General features: G+C 32.9%; 1 protein-coding gene across 1 annotated transcript in view; it reads right to left on the reverse strand.

Annotated features, from left to right (window-relative positions):
- The window catches only part of LOC129231725 (uncharacterized), a 205633-nt gene extending 204957 nt beyond the window's left edge, over positions 1–676 (reverse strand). Inside the window, exon 1 of the mRNA XM_054866088.1 lies at positions 546–676. The gene's annotated coding sequence lies outside the window, so the exon portion shown is untranslated. The remainder of the gene's footprint in view (positions 1–545) is intronic.
- Positions 677–23095: the final 22419 nt, after the last annotated feature.

Consider the following 23095-nt stretch of genomic DNA (forward strand, 5'->3'; position numbering starts at 1 on the left):
CTAATAAAATGAAACTTTCAAAGGTCATCACTTTTAAAAACAATTTCGATTAAAAATTATACAAATTTCAAAACAGATAAAATTAGCATCTGCGTTGTAAAATGACTGCAAGAAACGTAAAACAAAGAATTCGTCAAAAAGTGGAAAGTCATTTTTTAAGTGGACCCTTATTTACATATTAGTCAGAAGTACGACTACACATCAGAAAATATTGTGAAGACTATAGAGCTCTCAAGCGACATTTGTTACAAACTAAGCCATGGTATATAGCACCATTAGAAAAAAAAAATAAGTAAAACAAACAAGGATTTTGCTCAGAGAAGGGAAGGCTCGCAAATTTACATCGCCGAGAGTTGATTGAAAAAATTATCGACACCAAATAAATACCATGTATCGAGCAATCGCAAGTATAAACTCATCTTCGCGCGACAAAACTTTTGAAAAAGTCCGTCCAGAGCCACCACGTGAGTCGGGATCTCATCCCGAGTTCCCGGAACACGAGGAGGAGTGAGGATGAAGAGAAGCAGCAACAAACACAAACTTACCCCTTCCATGTATTCCACTATGCAGAAAGATTTCAGAGACGGCTGAAAACCAAAGAATCGAAAATTCCAGCAATGTGAGTCGATGAAACACACACAGTCACAGCAATTTATTTGAAGCAACAAACTATAAGAATAGTTATCGAGAAGACGCGCGGAGAGTCCCGGCAGCGCGGCAAGTGCTTCGAGACATCGCTTCAACGGGACAGGATGTTTCTCGGCCGACGAACGGCAAGCAACTAGTAGTAGGCGTCAGAGAACGCAAAGCCGGCGCTTAGTCGGTCCCACCTCAGCCCGTGATGTAATCGAATTCAACCACACATAATTCAGCCGCGGGGTAACTTCAGATCGCTCGTTTGTTCTTCGAGTCCTATTATTCTATGAGCGGCGGAAACCCCGGGATTTGTTACATTGGATAGGAGTTTTTTCCTCTTTCTCCGACCCTCCCTTTTTTGCCGGATTATTTTTTTTTTACTCCGGAGAAAACGGGGGTGCTTTAGAAAAACGCTCCCCCTGCCTCATTCGATAGGCGATTAATGTATGACGTTCGTTTGCATGTGACGATGCTGAGTCTGATAACTCGACTTATCAGATTTTTTAGGGATCTTTAGAGTGATCCTCTTTTATCTTCTCTCTTAATAACTTCGCCCTCCCACTTTTCATGAGCTCACTTCTCCTCAACAGTTGGAAAGTGCTTTTGACACACCCATACACACAGACACAGCTATATATATATATATATATATATATATATATATATATATATATATATATATATATATATATATATATATATATATATATATATATGTTACGGTAAATGTGATAAATTGGTGATTGTATATAATTATCGGTGATTATACATAATTACCAATAAACTTGGTAAATGTGATCAATTATTCAATACTTATCACATTTACCGGTTTGTTTATGCAATCCCCGACACGTCATGGGGAATGTAATAAATATGAATAATTATCTAGAGTAACGATGGTTTAATTCCAAAAAAATAATATTTTCAACACTAAAAATTACTTTTACAATGAAAACAAAGTTTGATATCTATCAAAGCTTAAAAAAATATTTCAATCAAAAAAAAAGTAATAAAATTGGTATTGCTTTGCTTTACTTTAATCAAATATCTTAGAACAAACAAATTAGATAATAACGTAATACGGGAGGGGAGGATGGGGCGGTTCACTCCAGTTTACTCCTGATAAATTTCTCCAAATAAATCTCAAAATTGATTAATTTATGGAGTTTTAAAGAAAATTGATTACATTATTGTGTGAAGGCAATTTTATAAAATGTGTTCATAATTTTACCAGTCTCTTAATGTAAATTTTCAATTTACCACAGAAATTGAAATTAATTTCTGACAATTATATGAACTTCATGTTTGCATAAACATTTTTTTTTTCTTTTTTTTGAGCGTTCAGTCGGGGTTAGGGGGGTGTACTACAAATTGCCGCCCCGGATGACATTATCACCATCAAATCGAGTAAAAGTATTCCAATTTACTATTTATTTTTCTCTACAATCGCCAACTTGTAATGGGGAATGTAATGAATTCGGATAATTTTTCTGAATAAGGTCTTAGTTAAAAAGGGATTTTTTTTTTTAACTTCTCTGAAAATGTGTAGTTAAGAGTTAGAAAAACGTCGTGATGACTGTTTAAAAATACTGTAATGTTTCAAACTAAATAAATGAGTAAAAGTAACACTCTTTTACTTTATTTTCCCCCATTAGATATTTTATAAAACACACTTTATATGCGTAAAATATATATTGCAAATAAAATTGAAAAATATAAACTGCATTGGTAATATTACCTATGTACCTTTTTTTAAGGCTCGTTTAATGTTCTGTTTCTGCCACAATGGCCTACTGATAAATGTGCTTCATGAATTATGGTAAACATTTCTTCAAAATACAAGTAAAATCTAACATTGTAGCTGTCTTATTTACGGGATAGATTAGTTTTTCAACATTGACAAAACTGTCATTACGCAGTAAAAATTGAGTTTTGAATTCAAGAGAATAAAACATTAAACTGAAGAGAAAATTGCCTACAAAGATTCATTATTACGCTAAATCGCATTTTATTTATAAAGTGTACATTTAAATGGCTATCCAGATTAACCAAAATCCAGTTTAATAGGGTTTGGATTAGTGAAGGGTAAATGTATTGAATTGAAATTAAAATCCCACTAACGTGGTTAGTAAATGCGCAGACGCAAACAAGTGCATCCGACATAAAGCCCTCGTCGCGTAGAGATACTATACGATATACCTCATAGAGAAAGCCAAGTAGCTTAGCAAACTGAAAACATTTTGGCTAAGTATCAACTTTTATTACATTCCCCATTACGAGTCGGGGATTGTATAAATTACCTGGTAAATGTGATAAATATTGCTAAATATTCAATAATTTAACACATTTACCGTAACACACACACACACACACACACACACACACACACACACACACACATACATACATATATATATATATATATATATATATATATATATATATATATATATATATATATATATATATATATATATATATATATATATTAAGAAACATTAACATAATCTGTATTTTTATTTTTATCTGTAACCTTTAAAATTTAAACAAATTAAATTGAGTTAAGCTTCTCAATTCAGTTCAGTAGGCGCCATAGCAGCACTTTGTTTGTTAGTTTTGGGATTTTGATTCAAATTTTCGTTCCCTCTCGTTCCAAATTTTATATTGCTAATGTAAAAACGCAATGAAGGACATGTTTCATAGAACCAGGGGAAGATCCTGAAATTTTTCAAGGGAGGTGCGATTGATTTTTATTACTTGCCCCTTACTACGCATCCTGAGTTTCACACTCACACATACAGATACTATATATGTTTGTGTGTGTTTAAATACAAATCCATGAGCCCCATAGGGGGCTCACTTGGATTGATGAGAAGTTACTGTGATCTCCTCAAAAATTTTCCTTATTGGCAAAGTTTACTGACGCTTCGGAAAATTTGGAGTCAGTCATTTTGGAAACTTTACAGAATTTATTTTAAATGACATGTATATTTAGAAATACCGCATTCCGTTTTCCAAACCCCGATTCAACTTCTCGTCAGGTATTAGAAGCAGCAACTCAGCTCTAAATTCTAATTCAACCATCACATAAAAATATTAATTTTCTTCACCCCAAAATTTGTCACAAATTTATCGCTTCGAATGGCTGGTAATTTTTCTAGCCATGTATCCTGCGCACTAGCTCGGCCAGAATGTTTACTTGGGTGAAATTTGTCCAAAACAGGCAGAAATTTTTCATTTGATGTCTTAGCTAGACATAATTTTTTTCTCCTGAAAATAACAACCCTTACATATATAACCATACTGGGATTAAAAATATGGTGAAAGCTTCAGGATGGTTTCAAGCCTCTAATCCTCCTCTCTTCGTCGCATTCCTGATTGGGAGAATACAATGTTGTTGAACCACAATTTAGTTCATTAAAATTAGATTCGATTTTACACATTTTTAGGGCAATGCGTAACCTCAGAATCCGAACTAGGGATTTTGGTTGCGTTTTATTCTGATCTAATGTCAGTTTAATCGCAAAAAGTGCAACAATAACGTCAAAGATCCTATACAAAAGTTACTTAAAAGTAAATTCCTTACCTATCTTCTGGTAAACGACAACCGCAGTATGCTGGCTCAACCAGCACATCAATTAACCACTCAAAGAACAAGTATATCGAGAACTACGTACGGTACACGGCAATTTGATTGGCTCTGGGATTTGATTTCGCGGCTATTGTTTGAGATTTAACCGCACTTAAAAGCTCTAAATAGTTCAGCTACTTATGCGTAAAAAACTAAAAAGCAAAATAAAATTTATAACTAAACAAAGAGAAGCCAAGTTTCAACTCTCCAAGCAATCGATAAAATCGTAAACTGATTTTTATATTAGAAATAAAAATCACTGGAATCACTACTATAAACTTGGATTTCCTTAAATATTTAATTAAAACAAGTTTGTTTCGAAATTCTCTGAAATACGCGTCTTCATAAGAAAGAAGAAAAAAAGAAAACATAACGTTTTAATTATTAAGAATGCCTATTTGAGACTAACTCTCCGCCACGCTCTGTTTGAGTATTTAAATTATTTCAAGCATAAATCCACCCGGCGAAAAATGATGAAAAATGCTTTTTTTTTTTAATCCCTCCCCCTGTCTTTTTTCACCGCTTTCTGCTTCCGATAAAAAAGGGTGCATATGAAATTTCTTCACCTATCCAAATTTAGATTAATGTATGCGGCTCATTTGCATTTTTTAGCTATGCTTCTACAAAACTCGCAGATTATAATGGAAATTTTCGAAAAATTTTGGATATTTTTTCTAATGACATTTTGAACCACACGAGCGTATTTTATTTGTATAGTTACCAAAATGTTAAATTATTTCTCATTCTGATCTATTTAAAAGTAAGACATTGTAATTAGTATTTTCGAGCCCTTTGCCAAGTTTTTATTTCCCTTTTAATTGCGATTGTAACGTTTCTATCGGGTGTATTAAGGAATTTAAATTCTTCTGTAATCAAGCTAAATTGTATATTATCCGTGTACTTGTTATAAGGAATTTCGTTTCTGTTACTATTCCTGTTTTGCTAAAAAAAATTAAATTTATCCCCCCCCTCCCCATACATTGCTAATTTTGCAGACAATAAATTACACCAAAAATGTTGTTCAATTTAAAGAAAACACTAAACATAATATTTAAAAGAGACTTAAAGTAACAAAATGATCATAAAGAAGTAATTGAAGAAGTAAAACTCTTTACCCGAAATAACAAGAAATTTTTAATGTAGTACGTTGCTTCGAAAACCTTGAAATAATTACGAAAACCTTACAAAACTAAGTTTTAATGAGCAGGACAAAAATAACATCCTAACAGATCTTTTACATACCAACCATAGAGCCATGGCCATAATAAATTTGTCTATCAGACCTGTGCGAAACACGCGCTCGAATGTTATAGTCCTACTATGAAAGTAACACAGTAGAAGAACAACATACAGTAAGCTCCCGGTTTTATCATCCAGAGACAGCAGTTTCGTCATTGTTACGGACTCATTAAAAGGTGTTTTAATAGAGCTATTGGCATATTGCTTGTAGTTCAGCTTTAGCCCTGGTTTATGGGCGGTAACTTGCTGAACAAATCCACTTTATTTCGAAACCAGCTCAATCCATGCCCTTACTATATCGTCTCCGCATAAATGTGAGCGTATCACCGACAACATTTCTATGATAAATTGCTTAATCAACTCACATTTTTTGACTGCACAGGCTAATACACGGAATGAAAGTAAGATCGCGCGTCAATTGAATAGTAATTTGAAAGGTAAATTGAAAAAAAAACAAAAAAAAAAACGATCATTTTTACTCCAAAGCCAGCTCAATCCATGCTCTTACCATTTCGTCACTATAAAAACCCCCTCGTAACTTCGACAACATTTCTATAATAAATTGCTTAATCAATTTACATTTTTGACTGAACCGGCGAACACATGGCATAACAGTGAGATACCACATCAGTTTAATTGTAATTTGAATGGAAAGTTGAAAACAAAAAGGAAGGTAGATATGCTCCAAAACCAGCTCAATCTATGCTCTAACAATATCGTCACTGTAAAAACGTACTCGTAACATCGACAAAAACTTTTAAAAAATGGCTTAAACAACTTACATTCCTAACTGTGAAAAATTGATAATACAAAGAAGGTCGATTTACTTCAAAACCAGCTCAATCTAAAGTATTTTAACCTGTATATAATGAAATATTACTCCTAATTAAGAGACGGATTTTTTTTGGAAAAACTAAGTGAGCTGAGCGTGAAATGTTTTTTTTTTCTCTTCTATAATTGTATAACTATACACTGAGCTGGTTTTGATACTAAACGCTTCATTTAAAACTGATTTTTCTGGCCGCACCCTTTTAATATTTAGACAAAAACAATCCCTCTTTCTGGATTTTAAATGACATCCTCATCCTGTGTTTGTAACTTACACAAAGTAGTTATTAGTAAGTTTGACCTCAAAAATTTTGACTTTTAAAATTTTTTTCTCTGATAATCGAACTGAACCACCAACCGATTATTGTTTTCGTGGTTAAAATATTATACTTCACAATTAAAAAATAATTTTTGTTTTATCACTTGAAATATATATGACGGGGTAGGGTGGGGCAATAGAAATCTAATGCACGCAATGTCCCAATATCTTAGCCCGAAGACATATCGGATTAATGCAAGACTAATGTGTCGTCATCAGCAATACGATAAAAAGGAAAAAGACAACCACACAATACTAAATCGTTTTCATCTTTAAAAATGTCGATAACAAAAACAAGCAACAAAAAAGCCAAATCAAGGACAATATCTACAGCTGCTTAACAAACTGTTCTTTTCCTAGCTATATTTTATGAAGGAAATGTTATAAATTTGTTCGAATATTTCTCGTAAATGCTAAAGATTTATGACTACCCGGAAAGACACTTTGACACCATTTAAATTATTCATATTTAAAAAACCAATTAAAAAGAGCTAAACGCTTTTTTCCTTGAAATTTTCCCACGCTACGAAGCATCGCTCCTTTCATTAATGATGATGATTTTTCAGGAAGAATAATGGTAGATATTAAAATAAATGTCTTTAATAATCTACGTAAGACCTGAAAATTAGCTTTTCGCATGTAAAGGTTTTCAAATTTACTCCATTAGGAATTGAGATTTTTAAAGTGCTCTTTTATAGAGTTTCTGAATTTAAAAGACATTGGTTATGAAGTTATGTCGTTTTTAGACGTTTGTTCTTATTTATTGATTGAAAATTTTCGCTGCATTTGAGAAAAAAACCTTTCTTTAAGTGTATCTTTAAAATTCAGTTTTCGCATGGGAAAGAAGTAAAGTTTTCAAAAATTAAAATTGATTTTTCAAAATAAATTTTACAAAATGTATGTAGGAGTTGTCCACGAATGATATAACACTTTTTCATATTCGACCCTAATCCTGTGTCACAAAGTGTCACACTTTACCTTAACTCTTCCCCTCCTCTTGTCACATGTCATGCTATTTCTCATAAACATACCATTATTAAAAAATGTGTGATGTCACACTTATTTTTACTCCCTCCCTCCCTCCCTATTGTCACAAACTATCTCAATGAAGGGGGACCAGGACAATAATTATTTTTGTTGCATGCATTTAACTAATATTGCATGTAACTTTAAAACTTTAAACGTGTTTTTCTACATGATGCAATTTTTCCCGATTTTCAAACTGTTATAAGTCAGGAACCGATCAAGATCAAGATGAAATGTGGAGCATATCTTTTTCAAACAGTTTACTTTATTTTTTAACGGCAAATTTGAGGGGGGAAAAAGTTTACTGCAAAAAAATGATTTTTTTTTAATATCTGCGTATTTTTCGAAATTTTTCTTCAAATATTTTTTATTTTTTATTGTATTAATATTTTTAAAATCGCCAAATAAAATTAAAGTTTAGATGTTTGTGCATATTTAAAAAAAAAATTGAAAATTGATCAAGAATATTTTGAATTATAGCAATTAAAAGCAGCCCCCTTTAAAAAAAAGTTACATTTAAATACATTTTTTAAATATTTATGCTATGATTTTGCTTATTGAATAGATGGTGAATCAGTGCAAAAAAAATTCAAACCTATAAAGTATATAATATATATATATTTTTTTTTCAAAATGTATTCCGAACCCCCTTAAAGGAACCACCCTCAAAGTGTGACATTTTTTGTGGACGATCCTATGTAACTAATTCTATAACTAAAGGTGAACACAACTAAGGAATTAAGGTAATTGTTTTTAGTCACATGAAAGTTTTATAGACCACATTCACTTTAGTCTATAACGAAAGAAAATCCTTGAGATAAAATTGTCAGAAAATAAAGTTGCTATTTGTGAGGCGATTTAGTGCCGGACCACACCGAAACGCTGTTCTGATACTGCAATTCCGGAAAAAAAAATCCCCATTCATAAAGAATTAGTGAGTACTCAGGATTCAATTGTTTCTTGTAGGCGTTCCGTCTGGTACTGGAGAATTTACGAATTCACATTTGATACCTTCATGTCCAAGTTTAAGATCACAAACATGTTTTTCATAGCAATTCTAAACGACTACCTGTAAAATTTAAACAAATTATATTTTCCATATTGTGAAGGACCGGCAATACGATTCTTTTCTTTTGGAAAAAATGTTGTTTAGCATTATTTTTAGAGGAACTACTGAAATTAGACCGATTGGGCATCTGAGGTTTTTGCTGCAATTTTGTGAATATTGCATTAAAACCAAAAAATTAACCTCGAGAGCCTAATTTAAGTGTACGCGCGAGAAGCCCGGCTTCGTGGTCACGTAGCTTGGGGGCTCCCAAAATTGAACTTTTTCTTTTTTTTTATATAGGTTATGAATGTTTTCAATTGCTTTGAACTACAGTCAGATCCCGACTTACGCGAGGGATGCGTTCCAAGACCCCTCGCGCAAGTCGAAATTTTGCGTTGTGGAACAAAGTATAGCTAGAAATTTTTTATAAGCATACCCAATTATTTCAGACATTTGTTAACACCCCTTAAATTGTTTAAAACCATTTCTTAACTATCTCTCTCTCTCTCTCTCTGTATATATATATATATATATATTACCGTATCTTTTATAAAGAAATGATTTTTTTACTGTATTTTAGAAAATGCGTTACAATTTAATATGAATTACTGCTATGAAGCACAAAATCAATGATCAGTGAGAGACATGAATTAAAATAGTTCGGTACTTACATTAAGTACATTACTGCATTGTAATAGCACTGAACAGAAGATATCGGTTTATGCAGTGTAGGAACACCCCTCTTTCTGGTCTCTTTAAGCCACCGTGAAAGAGCAGTTTCTATTCTCATGATGTTTGTACTTTGCTCAGACACTACTCTGCAAGCTTCAGTATTAAAACTAAGTTCTGAACTTTTACGGATTTCCTTTTCTTGAATTTTAATTGCACGTATTGAAAATTCACTCATACCTAATTTGCCGTGCTACCAACGATCCACTTTTTAATTGTTCAAACATATCGAGAATCTTGTCCTTTTCTTTAATGGTCAGAAGCTTTCTCATTTTCTTTCCACTTTAGCCTACTTTAGATGAAAAGGCGCGTTTGAGAGCCATTCCATTTTATCAGCGTTCATTATGCAGAATGAAAAAAAAAAAAAAACACCTAAGAATCGGGGCGGTTTTTTGCATAAACTAAAGCAAAGCGTTGTTTAGGTTTAGACTAATACACTGTGTGAACTTCCGCTTTCAGTGATGCTAAAGTGATGAAAGTCCATTCGCAAAACCAATATTTAGTGTCAACGATGCCCATTCTAACGCTCCGCCTCTCCTTTACAAAAATTTCATGTTGCAGGCGAGAAATTTGCGTCAGCAATAAAAAAATTCATTTCTTATTAAAAAAAAATAATAAAAAAAAATAAAAAATCTGTGACCTACTTCCCCCTATTAATTCTAATTTGAATTCCGAAACTTTGAATTCAAATTATGTTTTTCGCAATCACGAGTTGCGACAAGACCTTACTGATTAGAGTAATTATTGTTTCTAGAAACGGCTACCCCCAAAAAGCATGTCCCTCATCCTGGGTGGTTACGTGTGTATAGTTGTGTGTGTAGGCTTACGTGTGTGCACGTAGGCGTGTGTATGTGTGTAAAGGCGTGCACACGTAGGGGAGTGTATATGACCATGCGTGTGTAGGACATGGACGCCACCGCCCAGCAAAAGTGGATTCCAGTGGACAGTGCTCAGGACCAGCCGCGCCGCCGCTGGTGGACGATGGTGCTGCAGCCCAGGTCCAAGCTGAAAAAGGAACCACAACGTCAAGGACAGTCAAATGAAAGCAATAAGCAATCGTGATTGCTCAAAAAACTCGCGTTATAGCCATTTCGCGTAGGTCGGATCGCGTTGTAGCAGGATTCGACTGTATACATTTTTTTAAAAATATTTTATTCAAGTCTAAGTCTAAAATTTAATTGTTATTATTGGCTGTGTTTCAACAAGTTTAATGATTTCAGTGGAAAACTAACTCTCCCCCATAGAGTGAGACAATTATCAGGAGTGGCATCTAGCGTAGAATTAAACCACTCACACGATCATATGTCACTCCATGTTAGTACGGAGCCAATATTGCTTATGGTATTTATTTTGTTTCTGTTAATTTACACTACTTCAAGATGCTTGAATCTTTTGAAATTGTTTATTATGTAAGTATCAAATTACTAATACATTGATGCAGAAAATAAGTAACTTATGAACTTCCTTCATACGCCAAGGGAGTTACAAGGAGGGAAGGTGTCAGTGGGGTAAACCCCCAAAAAATTCCAATCCCGCCCCAAAAAATTTTAGAGATGCAGGTTGCAACACTGATTTTTTTTTTGAGGGTGGGGGGGAGGGAGGTATCAGTTTTATTTATTTTTTTTTTTTTTTTTGGGTGGAAGGTACGCTACTGCTCTTGGGGGGATGTTAACCTCTGCAATGACAAAAAGAGATGCAATTAAGCACGTTATTTGACTGTTCAATTCAAGGGGGTTCCGCAGGTTTGTTGTGCTTGCAGTCCCAAAATTTCTAAATCGGGTCCTGCCTGTTTCCAGTGAGAATGAGTTCTCATAACCGTTTAGACGACTTCTTGTGATGGAGAGCCGTTGGCAGGCTTGAAGTTGGGCAGTCTGAAGCGGATGTAGCTCAATGGTTACAAGTGGCGCCGAAAGTGATATCCAGGTGCACGATGGTTGGTTGGTTGGTTGGTTGGTTTATTATATTTGAATGGCGCAAGAGCTCTCTTGAGGGTTATACTGTGCCAACAATTCTTAGTTTAACTCTTATTAGTGGACTAATGATTGCTGAAAGAGCGAGAATATTCTAGTCTTGACTAAGCAAAAACGATGGTCACACTCCATGTTAGACAGGCTTTTCCCGAATGCTTTATCTCTGATTCAAAATTTAACACTTTTTGATATACCCTGTTTCTTAATTCCCAATTAGAATCTTTTCTTTGCTGTTATGTTTCTATGTTATTTTTTAAACTGCAATATACCTCTGTGCCAAATTTCGGGGCAACACAGTGAATAGTTTTTCAAATTTCGCAGATATTATGAATGTGACCTTAATTTTGGATATGAGTGCATAGCAGAGGGTGGCTCAAAGCGGGTAGGCCTTCGTATGCCTCCCCCTCCACGATGTGTAAGAGGCGATGCATACGTATCTCGTGTTTACATGAACACCCCCGGGTTTTTATCAGTCCCAGCGAAGCAGCAGTGAAGCGGCATGGCGCGACCAGGCTTTTTTTTTTTTTTTTTAATGATACTTTTCTAAAAAACAAATGAAGTTTTGTAACTTACCTACAAACTACGATAGTCATTTCGTTTGTTTCTTTTTTAAATTTAGGGATATAATTATTGAAATAAAAATCGTGCCTTTGGGCAAAGCGAGTCGGGCAAAGCGGATATAGGATTTAAACATATATTTATTTATAATTTCTTGACTCGTGTGCCGACTTAGATTTTCTATTTGAATAGGATAAGTATAGCTTTAAAAAGTTATTTTTTAGGATGGCATTTAATTTGTCTATTAATTTAATCAGTTATTTCCTTATGTTTTATAAACAAAAGTGTTGACTTTAAATTGGATAAGTACAACTGTTTTATATATTTTTTAATAATGACAGGTAGCTAGTCAAGTATTTTAATCATTTATAACTTCATATTTGATTGGCAAATGTACCAAATCACATTTAGTTGAGCTTACCCGCTTTGGGCTCCCTGGTAGGGCAAAGCCGGTTTTTCAAATGTTTGTAAAGTTTGATAATAAATAAATATTGGGTTTGAAATAATATCACACTTTTTATTTTGAAATTCAAGAGCCCTGCTAAGAAATAAAACCGAAATTGTTGCGATAAAAATCCAAAAACTACAATTTTCGAGCGTTCTCTAAAAACCTACCCGTTCGGAACACCCTCCCCTATATATGTACATACTCGTACACTCTGTCACAAAACAATGTACGCACCGAGATGAAATCGAGCTAAAATCACAAAATTCTGCAAACAAAAATGTAACCAAGTAATAGATGTGAAAGTGATTTAAATTTCCACGCGAATGATATAAGTATAAACGAGAACACTTTGCGAACACGACATGCGCAGCTAGGAGATTTCAAACTGTGATTGCTCGTGCTATAAGGCTATTCAAACTAATCTGTCAATTTGGGAAGTAGACGGTATTGTCACTAGAAATACGTCTGAGACTTTACCGGACAATTATGCACTTAAAATGACGATGTGCATCTAAACGTTTTCTTCCAATTAGCACTTAAGCTATACACTAGTTAAAGAATATATATATATATATATATATATATATATATATATATATATATATATATATATATATATATATATATATATATATATATATATATATATATATATATAAACGCGTTTATTTTTGATCCTTCATATTATCCAGTACTTGGACAATATGAAATATCAAAAATCTACGAATTTGTTCTTATTAGCCGTTTTTCGTAACAACAGTGAATAAATCATACTGTGAGTTAACTGAATAATTAACGAAATGCTCGACGATATTTTAAAATAATTCCTACTATTTATTATGGCTAATATACACACTGCAATCAAATTGTTAGTAATTCAGAAAAGGGAAACTTCTTTCCTAAAATTGAATGCAAGTGGAAAAAAATTGAAAAAGAAAGATAATAATTAGCACTTGCAGGACAGGTTGCAACCCACAATGTAAAATATAAATTTTTATCTCCAAGCAAATTGAAATGTCCTCAGGTAAACAAGTGTATGGACTTGATTCTATTTGCAAAAGTAATAACATTTTCTTCTCGACGCACATTGGACCTTCTACAACGTCACAAAATGATTAATAATTTCTAAAAAAAATATAGTATCCAATCACGAACATTTTTATTGAAGAGGTCAGAAATTTGTGCTTAACTTAGCCGAAACTTTCAATTTAATGCACTTATTATGCGTGAAATTTTTTACGTAATTGAATTGCAAATCAAACTTAGCGACCAAATTGTTATTTTAGTCGTGATTTCGTGTTAAACGTGGTCGTATTCAGAGTTCAGCTGTATATGAATTAAGCCAATTTTAGATCAAGATTTTTCAATGGATAAATATCGATTCCTCGAGTAGGAGAAACGATCGTACTCATGAATCCTCGAACAACCAAAATCCGCAATTTGTTCTTATTAGTCGTTTTTCGTAACATCCGTGAATAAATGTTATTGCGAATAGTTAACGAAATGCTCACCTATATTTTAAAATAAATTACTACTATTTATTATTGCTAATATACACCTTGCAATCTAATTATTAGTACATTCAGAAAATTGAAACTTATTTCTTAACATTGATTGCAAGTGGTAAAAATTGAAAAAGGAAGCAACTAATTTTCACATTGATGTATATTTGCAGGATAGATATCGTAGCAATTATGAAACACTTCGAACTGCAGTAAGTATGAAGTATTAAGAACAAAAATAGCATATACAGTGGAACTCTTTTATAACGAGCTCTGATTTAACGGGGACCCGGATTTAGCGACGAAATCAGAAATACTTGGTTGGTATAATGTTAAGTCTATGGAAGCATAACTCGCTTCAGCGAGCGAACCCCGCTTAAAGCGAGCAATATTTTTGGGATTCATGAAGTTTCTATTGACTTCCAGCTCAGCTTATCTTTTTTAGGTAAATTTTCTTCAATATTCAAAAATCAGCGTCGATTCAAAGCAGTGTAACGAACTTCGTTGGTATTATAAAGTGATTAAAAAGAAGAAAAAAAGCAACTATGATGGATTATTATGACTTTTTTCATAAAATCGTTTTTACGAGCACTCGGTTATAACGAGCAAATATCATGGGCTCTTTGAGCTCGCTATAAACGAGTTCGATTGTATTGGGTATAATGTTAATTTTCTCTCTCATAGCTTCAGAATTACGTACTTCAATGTACTCTGAGACCGCAGTTATAACTTTAAGGGATCCAAAGAATGAATCCTACACACACGAACGTAAATAAATCCGGAAATGAAAGTTATCAATTTGATTTAACAAGCCATTTCAGATTTGAAATTCCTATAAATTAAAAGTAATGAGCAAAACCTTGACGTGCTAAAAAAAAAAACGTTTTCCAGGATGGTTTCTTAAACATTTCGCCAGATGAATAAGACATGCAACTAGAAATAAGATTTATGAGTTGTTTCACCTGCCTTGGAATTGGATTCGTTCCTCCTACTCGAGGAATAAATATCTATTCATTGAAAAATCTTGTTCTTAAATTGACTTCATTCACTTTCTAAGCCGCCGGATAACAGAATCATGTTGCCCCTTGGATAGACAAAAATTGAGCGGAATAATTTAGTTCAGTTTATGATTATCTTGTGTTCTTGAAGAATAAACTTGAAAATTGTTGCTAAGTTGAACACATTTTCAGTGTACTACGTTTTGTCAGAGACGTCCACAGAAATTTTGGGGCCCGTCACAAATGACTTTTCCGTTTCCCCTCAATATTGTTACCCCTATATTTCCCGCCTAGTTTTTAAAATATTGGACCCCCTTCAGGCTCGGGCCCGGGTCAACAGATGTCCCTTCTCCCTCCCTGTGCACACCTCTGCATTTTGTCTTTACCTTTTTACAAATACCTTTTACCTACGAGTTGGAATTTTGTTTGTCTTTTCCTTTGCTATTGTTCTTCCCTGTTAGTTTTTTTAATAATTCCCAGCATTTCCATTTTTCATCTTATAAATCCGGGTTATAATATATATATGTTGATTTTAAAATAATTCGATGCCTGAAACTTTTACTTTTTGCTTTGTTTAGTTTTATTTAGTCGAATTCAAGCGTCAGTCTTGTTTGTAAAATTTCTTTGGTGGTTCACTTTGAAGTAAGGACTTCAACATTAGAATTTTAACCTGTGTAAACTCTTTTACCAGAAAATATCCATAAGAAGGGCAAGACAGGCCCCTGCATTTCTGAAATTTTAAAACAGTAATCCTGTTCCGCGCATGGCATTTGTTGGCTCATAAAGAATTACCATAATTGAAAATTTCAAAATGCGGATTTTTTTTTTATTTCTCAGGATGCGCTAGAATTTTACTAATATTTACCACAGATGTGCAAACGAGAATTAGATACACTGTATAACCGTTTCAATAAATCTTTGTGCTAGGGGGTGGAATGTAATATTCCAAAGTTTTAATTTCGGAGCTCTTAAAACCAAGCATGTTCAAGAACAAATAGAATTCTTGTCAACTAGTAATGCACAATAATTGTGTTAATTAAAGATTTTCAATGTATGAAAGTAAAATTCATGAAATAGAAGTGTTAAAGTTACTAAACGTGGCGAAATAGTTCAAACTTTTTAACAGTTTTTACGCTCATAAAAACCTATTTCGTTTTTTAGTGAGAAGCCACGTTCTAAATACTTGTTTCATGCACTTTACATAAAAGATAAATTTTTAGTAACATATTTTAGGGGAGACTGGGCACAGTTGATAAAGGGTTAAGTTGATACAAGGCGGCCTTGAATTTTCGAGTGTGTATGTGGCGAAAATATATTTTTATGAAAAAGCAAGACTTTGCCGATTTGACCTACTTAAACGGAAGAGAGAGAGAAAGTTTTATTGTAAAAAAATTGTATTTTATGCTCAGAAGTAAATTTTGGGTGTGTTTTAAATTGTCGTACAGACTGTTTAAGTGATTATAAAACTCAGCAAAATACTATTGTGTTCCTTGAATAGAAGGCATTAATTTAAGATATCCAAGAAAAGGACTCTAATTACTTGGCATCCTAAATCTTTGCATTGAAGAAGGGGTTTATTAAAAAGCCGAAACGCGTGTTTGCAATCAACTTTCTAGTTTGTGCTTTATCTACGTTGTTTACTACTGTTACTTCCTGCACAAAGCTATTTATCCTTTTCGTAATACTTGATTAATTCGAAAATTTTTCGATAAAGCATTTTTACAACATTTTGAGCCTAAATACATCAACATACATAAATACATAACTCTTATCTTGTTCGAGTAAGTTGATGAAAGAATACTAAAACATTATATATTACACACCCACACCTTTACGCAAAACCCTAGGCATTTATTGTATGCAAAAAAATACTATTAAATTAGTAGAGGTATTTAAATAAAACAACAAAAACAAGTCGAACAAAAACCTACCACACACTGTTATCGTTATAGCTAAAACGAGAAATAAAATGTTATTTAACACTCCAATTCAAAAGGTTATATCTACTTAAAATTCTTTCGACGTTTGACTAGATCCACCCACATGTCAAATGGAATGAGAACTTTGAAGAACAATGGTTTTGAAGACTTCTTAAACCAAAATCATAAAAAAAGCAATATATATACTATTGCTTTTACATGAAAAGATAAGGCGGAAAGTCCGGTGGGAAGTAAGACAAAGTATCATCCTATCTCAGTTTTATTCTAGGTATAGAAAAGTGTTTTTACAAAGATAAACTATAAGCGTTATGCGTAAAACTCAAAAGATATGCTCACAGAGCTTTATGTAACGTTTAAAGGTAATGCGGATAAATTACGCGGACTTGAAAATGTTATTTGAAGGGAATAATTACCTTCAATGGTACAATTACCTTCAATGATCAAAAATACTTGGCTAAATTATGAGTGAAAAAAAAGAAAAAAAAACACACACACAACATAACTTAAATGTTGCAACGTCGAAAGACACAGAAAATGCTGCATAGTTTCATAATAAATAATGTGCGATTGTTTTTCAACTATTTGTGCTTTATTTACGTTTTGTTTTTATAAACTTACTCATATCTTTGAGCGAAAGCTGTTAATAATTACCTCAACATTGCCATATATTGCCTAAACATTAGCATTATTAGCATTAAAAAAAGCACAAGTTGCAGCGTCGAAAAACACAGAAACTTCTGCATAGTTCAACATAAAATAAAGCGCGATCTTTTTTTCACTATTTGTGCTTTATTTACGTTCTATTCAAATTCACTTATATTTTTGAGCGAAAACTGTAAATTGTTACCTCAACATTAGCTCTTTTTTTTTTTTGGCTGCTTTTTATATCGCCCCACAATTTGCTTTTAATCTTTTTTAAAAATTTAAACAACGTCTTTTCCGTCTTCGCTCGAATTACTTATATTCCAAAACTCACAGCTTTGTACACTTTTATCGGGGACTCCTAAGCATGAAGCACGTGAACTCCATCATTGTATTTTGCTATGGCAATGTTGCTTCAAGATAGAATACAACTTAGTTATTATTTTTGCCAGCTAGATATTTCTTTCTCTAGGATATGAAGTTCTTAGACCCACAACCTTTGCAAATGTATTTCACGTTTCTATTTCCTTTTTCATTAAAATGTGTTATTAGTTATATGATTTGTACGTGAATCATGTTTGCTTTAACATTTTTTTTTAAAGTAGCTGTATCGTTCGCATTTAACACATTACTGACTACTATGTTTAGTCAAATAAAGTACTACAGTAAAATACCAAAAACAAAAGAATTTTCATAGTCTTTATATTCGTTTGAGTTATATAGTCCTCGACAGTGTGTGAAGTACTTCATTTTTTTCTATCTTACCGGCTCCTACTGTTTAAATTTGTGGCAAAACTTAAATTGCTAGAAAAAAGCTTAACTTAAAGCTCCAAACAGTTTAATATTTTTTTCTACTAACTGCACAGTAAGTTGTTTCAGTAACTGAATACTTTAACTGACACAAATTAAAAAATCTTTGGTTCTCAGAAACCAGGAAAAAATTTAGGCGTCAAACAAATTTTTTCTCTGAGGTTATAGGGAACTTCAGTAAAACTTGGCTTCTGAAAGATTCTATTTCTGAAAGAACTAGTCGCCAAGGTATTTTTTCGCTGCCGATGCTATCTGGTTCCCGGACTTTGTTGGATCATGTGTATACTTTCACAAACTAATACTACAATTTCTGCTAAACATACTGCAACCACAAACATCTACAAAAAATGGTGTTAATGGGTATAGTACCTACAGTTTTCAAGTTTCATACATTTGTGCAATCAATTTTGCATTCAATTTTTATAGAAATCACTTTCAAAGGTGGTTTCATCCTCACATCGTTTCTAAGACATTCCATTAATACATTTAAAGCAAGGGTGAATTCGTAAATTTTTCAGTACCAGAATGCCGACTGAATTCTGATCTGCAACTAGTTTTATGAGAAAGGCAAAGTTGTTTTCCAGATAAAAAGTACCAGAAAGGAGTTCTAGCATCAAATTTTCCCTTAAAAATGTGTATATCTTTATTAGAGTTAAGATTTGAGTATCGCGATGGTTTTCATAATGCATCTGTTAAAATGTTTCATTTGGCAAACCGATTTCAATAAAAGCATAACCCTTGATTAGATTGATTGGCATAATGGCTTTTTATAAGTAACAGTGCAATTGTAGCAGTTACTCGAGTTCTACTGCATCTGATGGGCGGAAGTTCAATTGGTTGTCGTTCATTGTTATCCTTCTTTTTGTTTTAATTTTGAAAAATAACATTATTGTTCAAGCATATTTAAAAGTACTTGAGAAACATAAGAACAGTACTCAACTAATCCCTCCGTATACAATTAATTCATAAATAAATAGAAATTTATTATTATTGTTAAAAAGTACAAACTTGTACCACCTGAGTTATTGTACAGTCTCTAACTTTGTTTCCTTATCAGAAATTTAAAAAGAGAAAACATAAGTCGTTTCCACGGACACTGAAGTGTAACCTACTAAAGAATGTCATAAAACTATGTACTCCTCTGCCAAAATGCATACAAAGTTGATATTTAAAATATGTTTGTGTGAATTATTTCGAGTTTCCTTATTCAGCATTTCATTATTTTCTTCTAATCTGGATTAAGTTTAAAAACTTGAAGCACCCCATTGATTGCCATAGCAACTGGGGCATTTATAGCATTTCCTGCAAGTGTGGACTTGGTTATATTGGTCAGACTGAACGTGCTCTCAAGCACTGTCTGAAAGAGCATGAAAATTATGTTAATTATAAAGAACTTGCTCGTTGTTCCATCGCTAAGCATTTTCTGGCCACTGTTTTGATTTTTCATCTGCCAAAATTATTTGTAAATGTTCTTCGGCCTATGTCCTTGATTTCTGACAAGCTTACTATATTTTAAAAAATTCTCTTTCTCTAGTCAATGATTTTTCCAGCACTCCATTTTTTCCTGATATTTGGAAGTAATTTTTATAATTGCTTTTTCGGGTTGTTCGTTTTCTCTCCCTCTTTGTTTCCTGGCTTCTGATTGGTTGCCTCTCCCGCCGGCTGCGCGCCACGGGGATAACTTGTTGCTCGTTGGTTGGTTGTTTGTCGTCTTCTATCGTGAATTCCTACTGGTTGGCCCATTTGGTATACATACCGGTGTCCACATGGTTGACGTCATTTCTCTCGCGACTTTCTAGTTGTGTGTTGAGCTTTCTTGCACTGATGAAGAGGCATCATTTAGCCTTGAAATAGCTATTTGCTGTATTTTCGTGTTCATTTGTGATTTATTTACGATGGTTTTTCAATTTAATCATATCGTAGCACAAAGCTTATTTGATCTTTTGTCATTTAACAGAAATGTAGCTCCGAATCCGGCAGCGAGTTAAGATTATATTTTAATGGAAATTTGGAAAAGAATTCTGCTGAAAAAAATATGTCATGAAAAAGATATTCTTTGGCCGGTGAGAATTTGAACTCATGACCTTCATATTCTTAGCACGACATCCTAACTAACTGAGCCAATGGGTCTTCGTTTCGGGATGTCATACATTAAAGCAATGCGTAATAAAGAACAGAATTAATCTTATTTTTTCTACAAAACAACCAAATTGTGAATTGTCTCTTTATTTTCCGCTTAAAGCGGTGAGAAAAATTCTTTAAAATGATGCCTTACTTAAGAAATTAAATAAAGTAATGATGAAGTTATGGTGTTCCCACAAAAAAACACATTTGAGAAATAACAAATATGATGAGAAACCCTAATCAATTTTTGTGCAAATATTGGTAATAAAAGCTCTGACATGGCAAATACTGCTATACAGCATGATGTAGGAAAAAATAATAAAAGTCTACCTAATATTTGAAATTATTACACGTTATACTCCAAAACTAAAAAAAATTTTTTACATTTACATTCCTTTGTTTCTCCCTGCCTCAGATGCACATATTATATTTTCTGAAACTTTCATACAAATTTTTTTCTCTAATTATACCTCAGCATTTTGGTAGCATATAAACACAAACTAAAAAAAAAAAAAAACAGCTCTTTCAAATGCTTCAACAGGTCTAAGGTCTTAGTACTTGTAATTGATGTAGAAGAGCTAAATATTATCTGTTTGAAATTTTCAAACTCTTTTTGTTGCTCATTATTTAGCTAGAAAACCTACAGAGTAAATTTACTACTGCCTTGCTCTGTATCATGTTTTGTAGAAAGAATCCTCAGATTTCAAATCAATGTTTATTAAACATGTGCGATATTTTAAAAATACGAGAACATGGTACGGTCTAAATTGTGACGATAGAACATGTTATGAAAAAGAATATTTCGTGAAAATTTTCCTTCTTTAAAATTTATGGAAATTTTCCGTATGTCGATAAAAATTAGTTTTTTAGTGTCTCGCCTAATAAATAGCCTCAATTTAGATTTCAAACTCTCAGCATATGTAAAATAAGGCATGCGAAAAATAAGTCAATTATAAGAGTAATAAAAAAGAACGCTTGCAACGTAGTGAAGAAAGCAAAAAACATAATTGAAAAATATAAAAAATAAATAAACATAAGTAATTATATATATATATATATATATATATATATATATATATATATATATATATATATATATATATATATATATATATATATATATATATATATATATAATGAATTAAAACTACTAAAAATTTTGAGAGTTTACACCATTTTATAAAAAAATAAGTATAGACCGTATGAGTCTCCATAATTTTTTCTCAGATTATTTGAAGAAAAAAAAGTACTTGAGAGGCAAATTTAAAAAAAAAAAAAAAATCACCATACCCTGAAAAACGATTTTAAAAACTTTTTTCAGTTTCGTAAAATTTTCATTTTTTTTTTTAAACTTTAGTTCCCTTTTTTATAACATCAACTGCAAAAAAAAAAAAAAGTGAGACAAAAAAGGAAAAATATTTGTGCGTTTAAAAAATAAATTGCAGGCATCCAAATTTATTTTTTCCTGCCAGATTCGGAATGACTATAACGTTAAAAAAGAACTCTCTTCAAGCGCATCACTTTAACTTATCAGAACAAGTGGGACAAAGATATATCTCGCTTAAATCAAAAAAGATAGCCTCCCATTTAGATAAGAACACACACAAAGCTCAGGACCCAGAGGTACTGTCAGGTTGAAAAAAATCGGGGGAAAAGCTTCAAATCAACAAGTGAAATCCTCAGTGAAGCAACAAACTTTCCACTATGACCGGGGGCAAAACAAGGCGTTCATAGAATGGTTTTAATGACGTTTCGTGTGAGAAAGGGACATCGAAATGAAGCGAAAGAATGAAAAAATGGTATGAGAGAATAATAAGAAAAAATAAAAGAATTGCAGAGACCGGTTTTTGTAGTAACTGTCCAGGAATGCTAATTTACACACAAACGGATCCATCCACGCAAGAATCACAGTATATAAGCTTACATAGCAGATGTTATCTTCCTCTTTTTTGAGAAGTCACGTGGGACTTTCCCACCCTTTTCTGCTGCAGCTGCTTCTTTTTCATTTAGGGGACCTAGTCCTTTTATTTACATTTCGAAGATCGAGTGGCCGTCACGAATTTAACTATCTAACTACACAGTTCGCTCACCCCACCAGAAAAGGGCTAATTGATACCGAACTGGCCTTAAAACGACCAGACTGCTACAAAATACGAGATTCCATTTACTCCACTCCTTTTATTTTCAAGCAGACGGTCGGAAACAATCGGAAACTGGTGAAGATCGAATAACCACTCCGAGTTCCCAGTTGAAATTTTAAATGAGTTAGCACACAGGTGGCTGCTTTTTCCTATTCCAACCTGTAAACCGGGAGTATATATGATTTTTTACAGCAGTATTTTTTAAAAACTTTGCCACAACTTTCGTTAACAACCATTATTTATCATTAGTTCACCACTTTACGATGTCATTTTTCTGCTGCCTTTGTAAAACATATTTTCCTCGGGGAATACAGGATAAAAATTTATATTTGATTCATTTAAAGATCTTGTCCTTTCTAATATCGATGTAGTTCCTAGACATAAACCTTCCTTGCCAACTAGAGCAGAAATTCACTTTCAATAGCTCCATTTGTCTACTCCGTACATAAGTGCATTTTCTAAATTGAACCTTTTTTGGATACAATTTTAAGGATTCTCCTTATTTG

The sequence above is a fragment of the Uloborus diversus genome, chromosome 10 (genome assembly GCF_026930045.1).
Source record: "Uloborus diversus isolate 005 chromosome 10, Udiv.v.3.1, whole genome shotgun sequence".
In the NCBI taxonomy this organism is placed as follows: Eukaryota; Metazoa; Arthropoda; class Arachnida; order Araneae; family Uloboridae; genus Uloborus; species Uloborus diversus.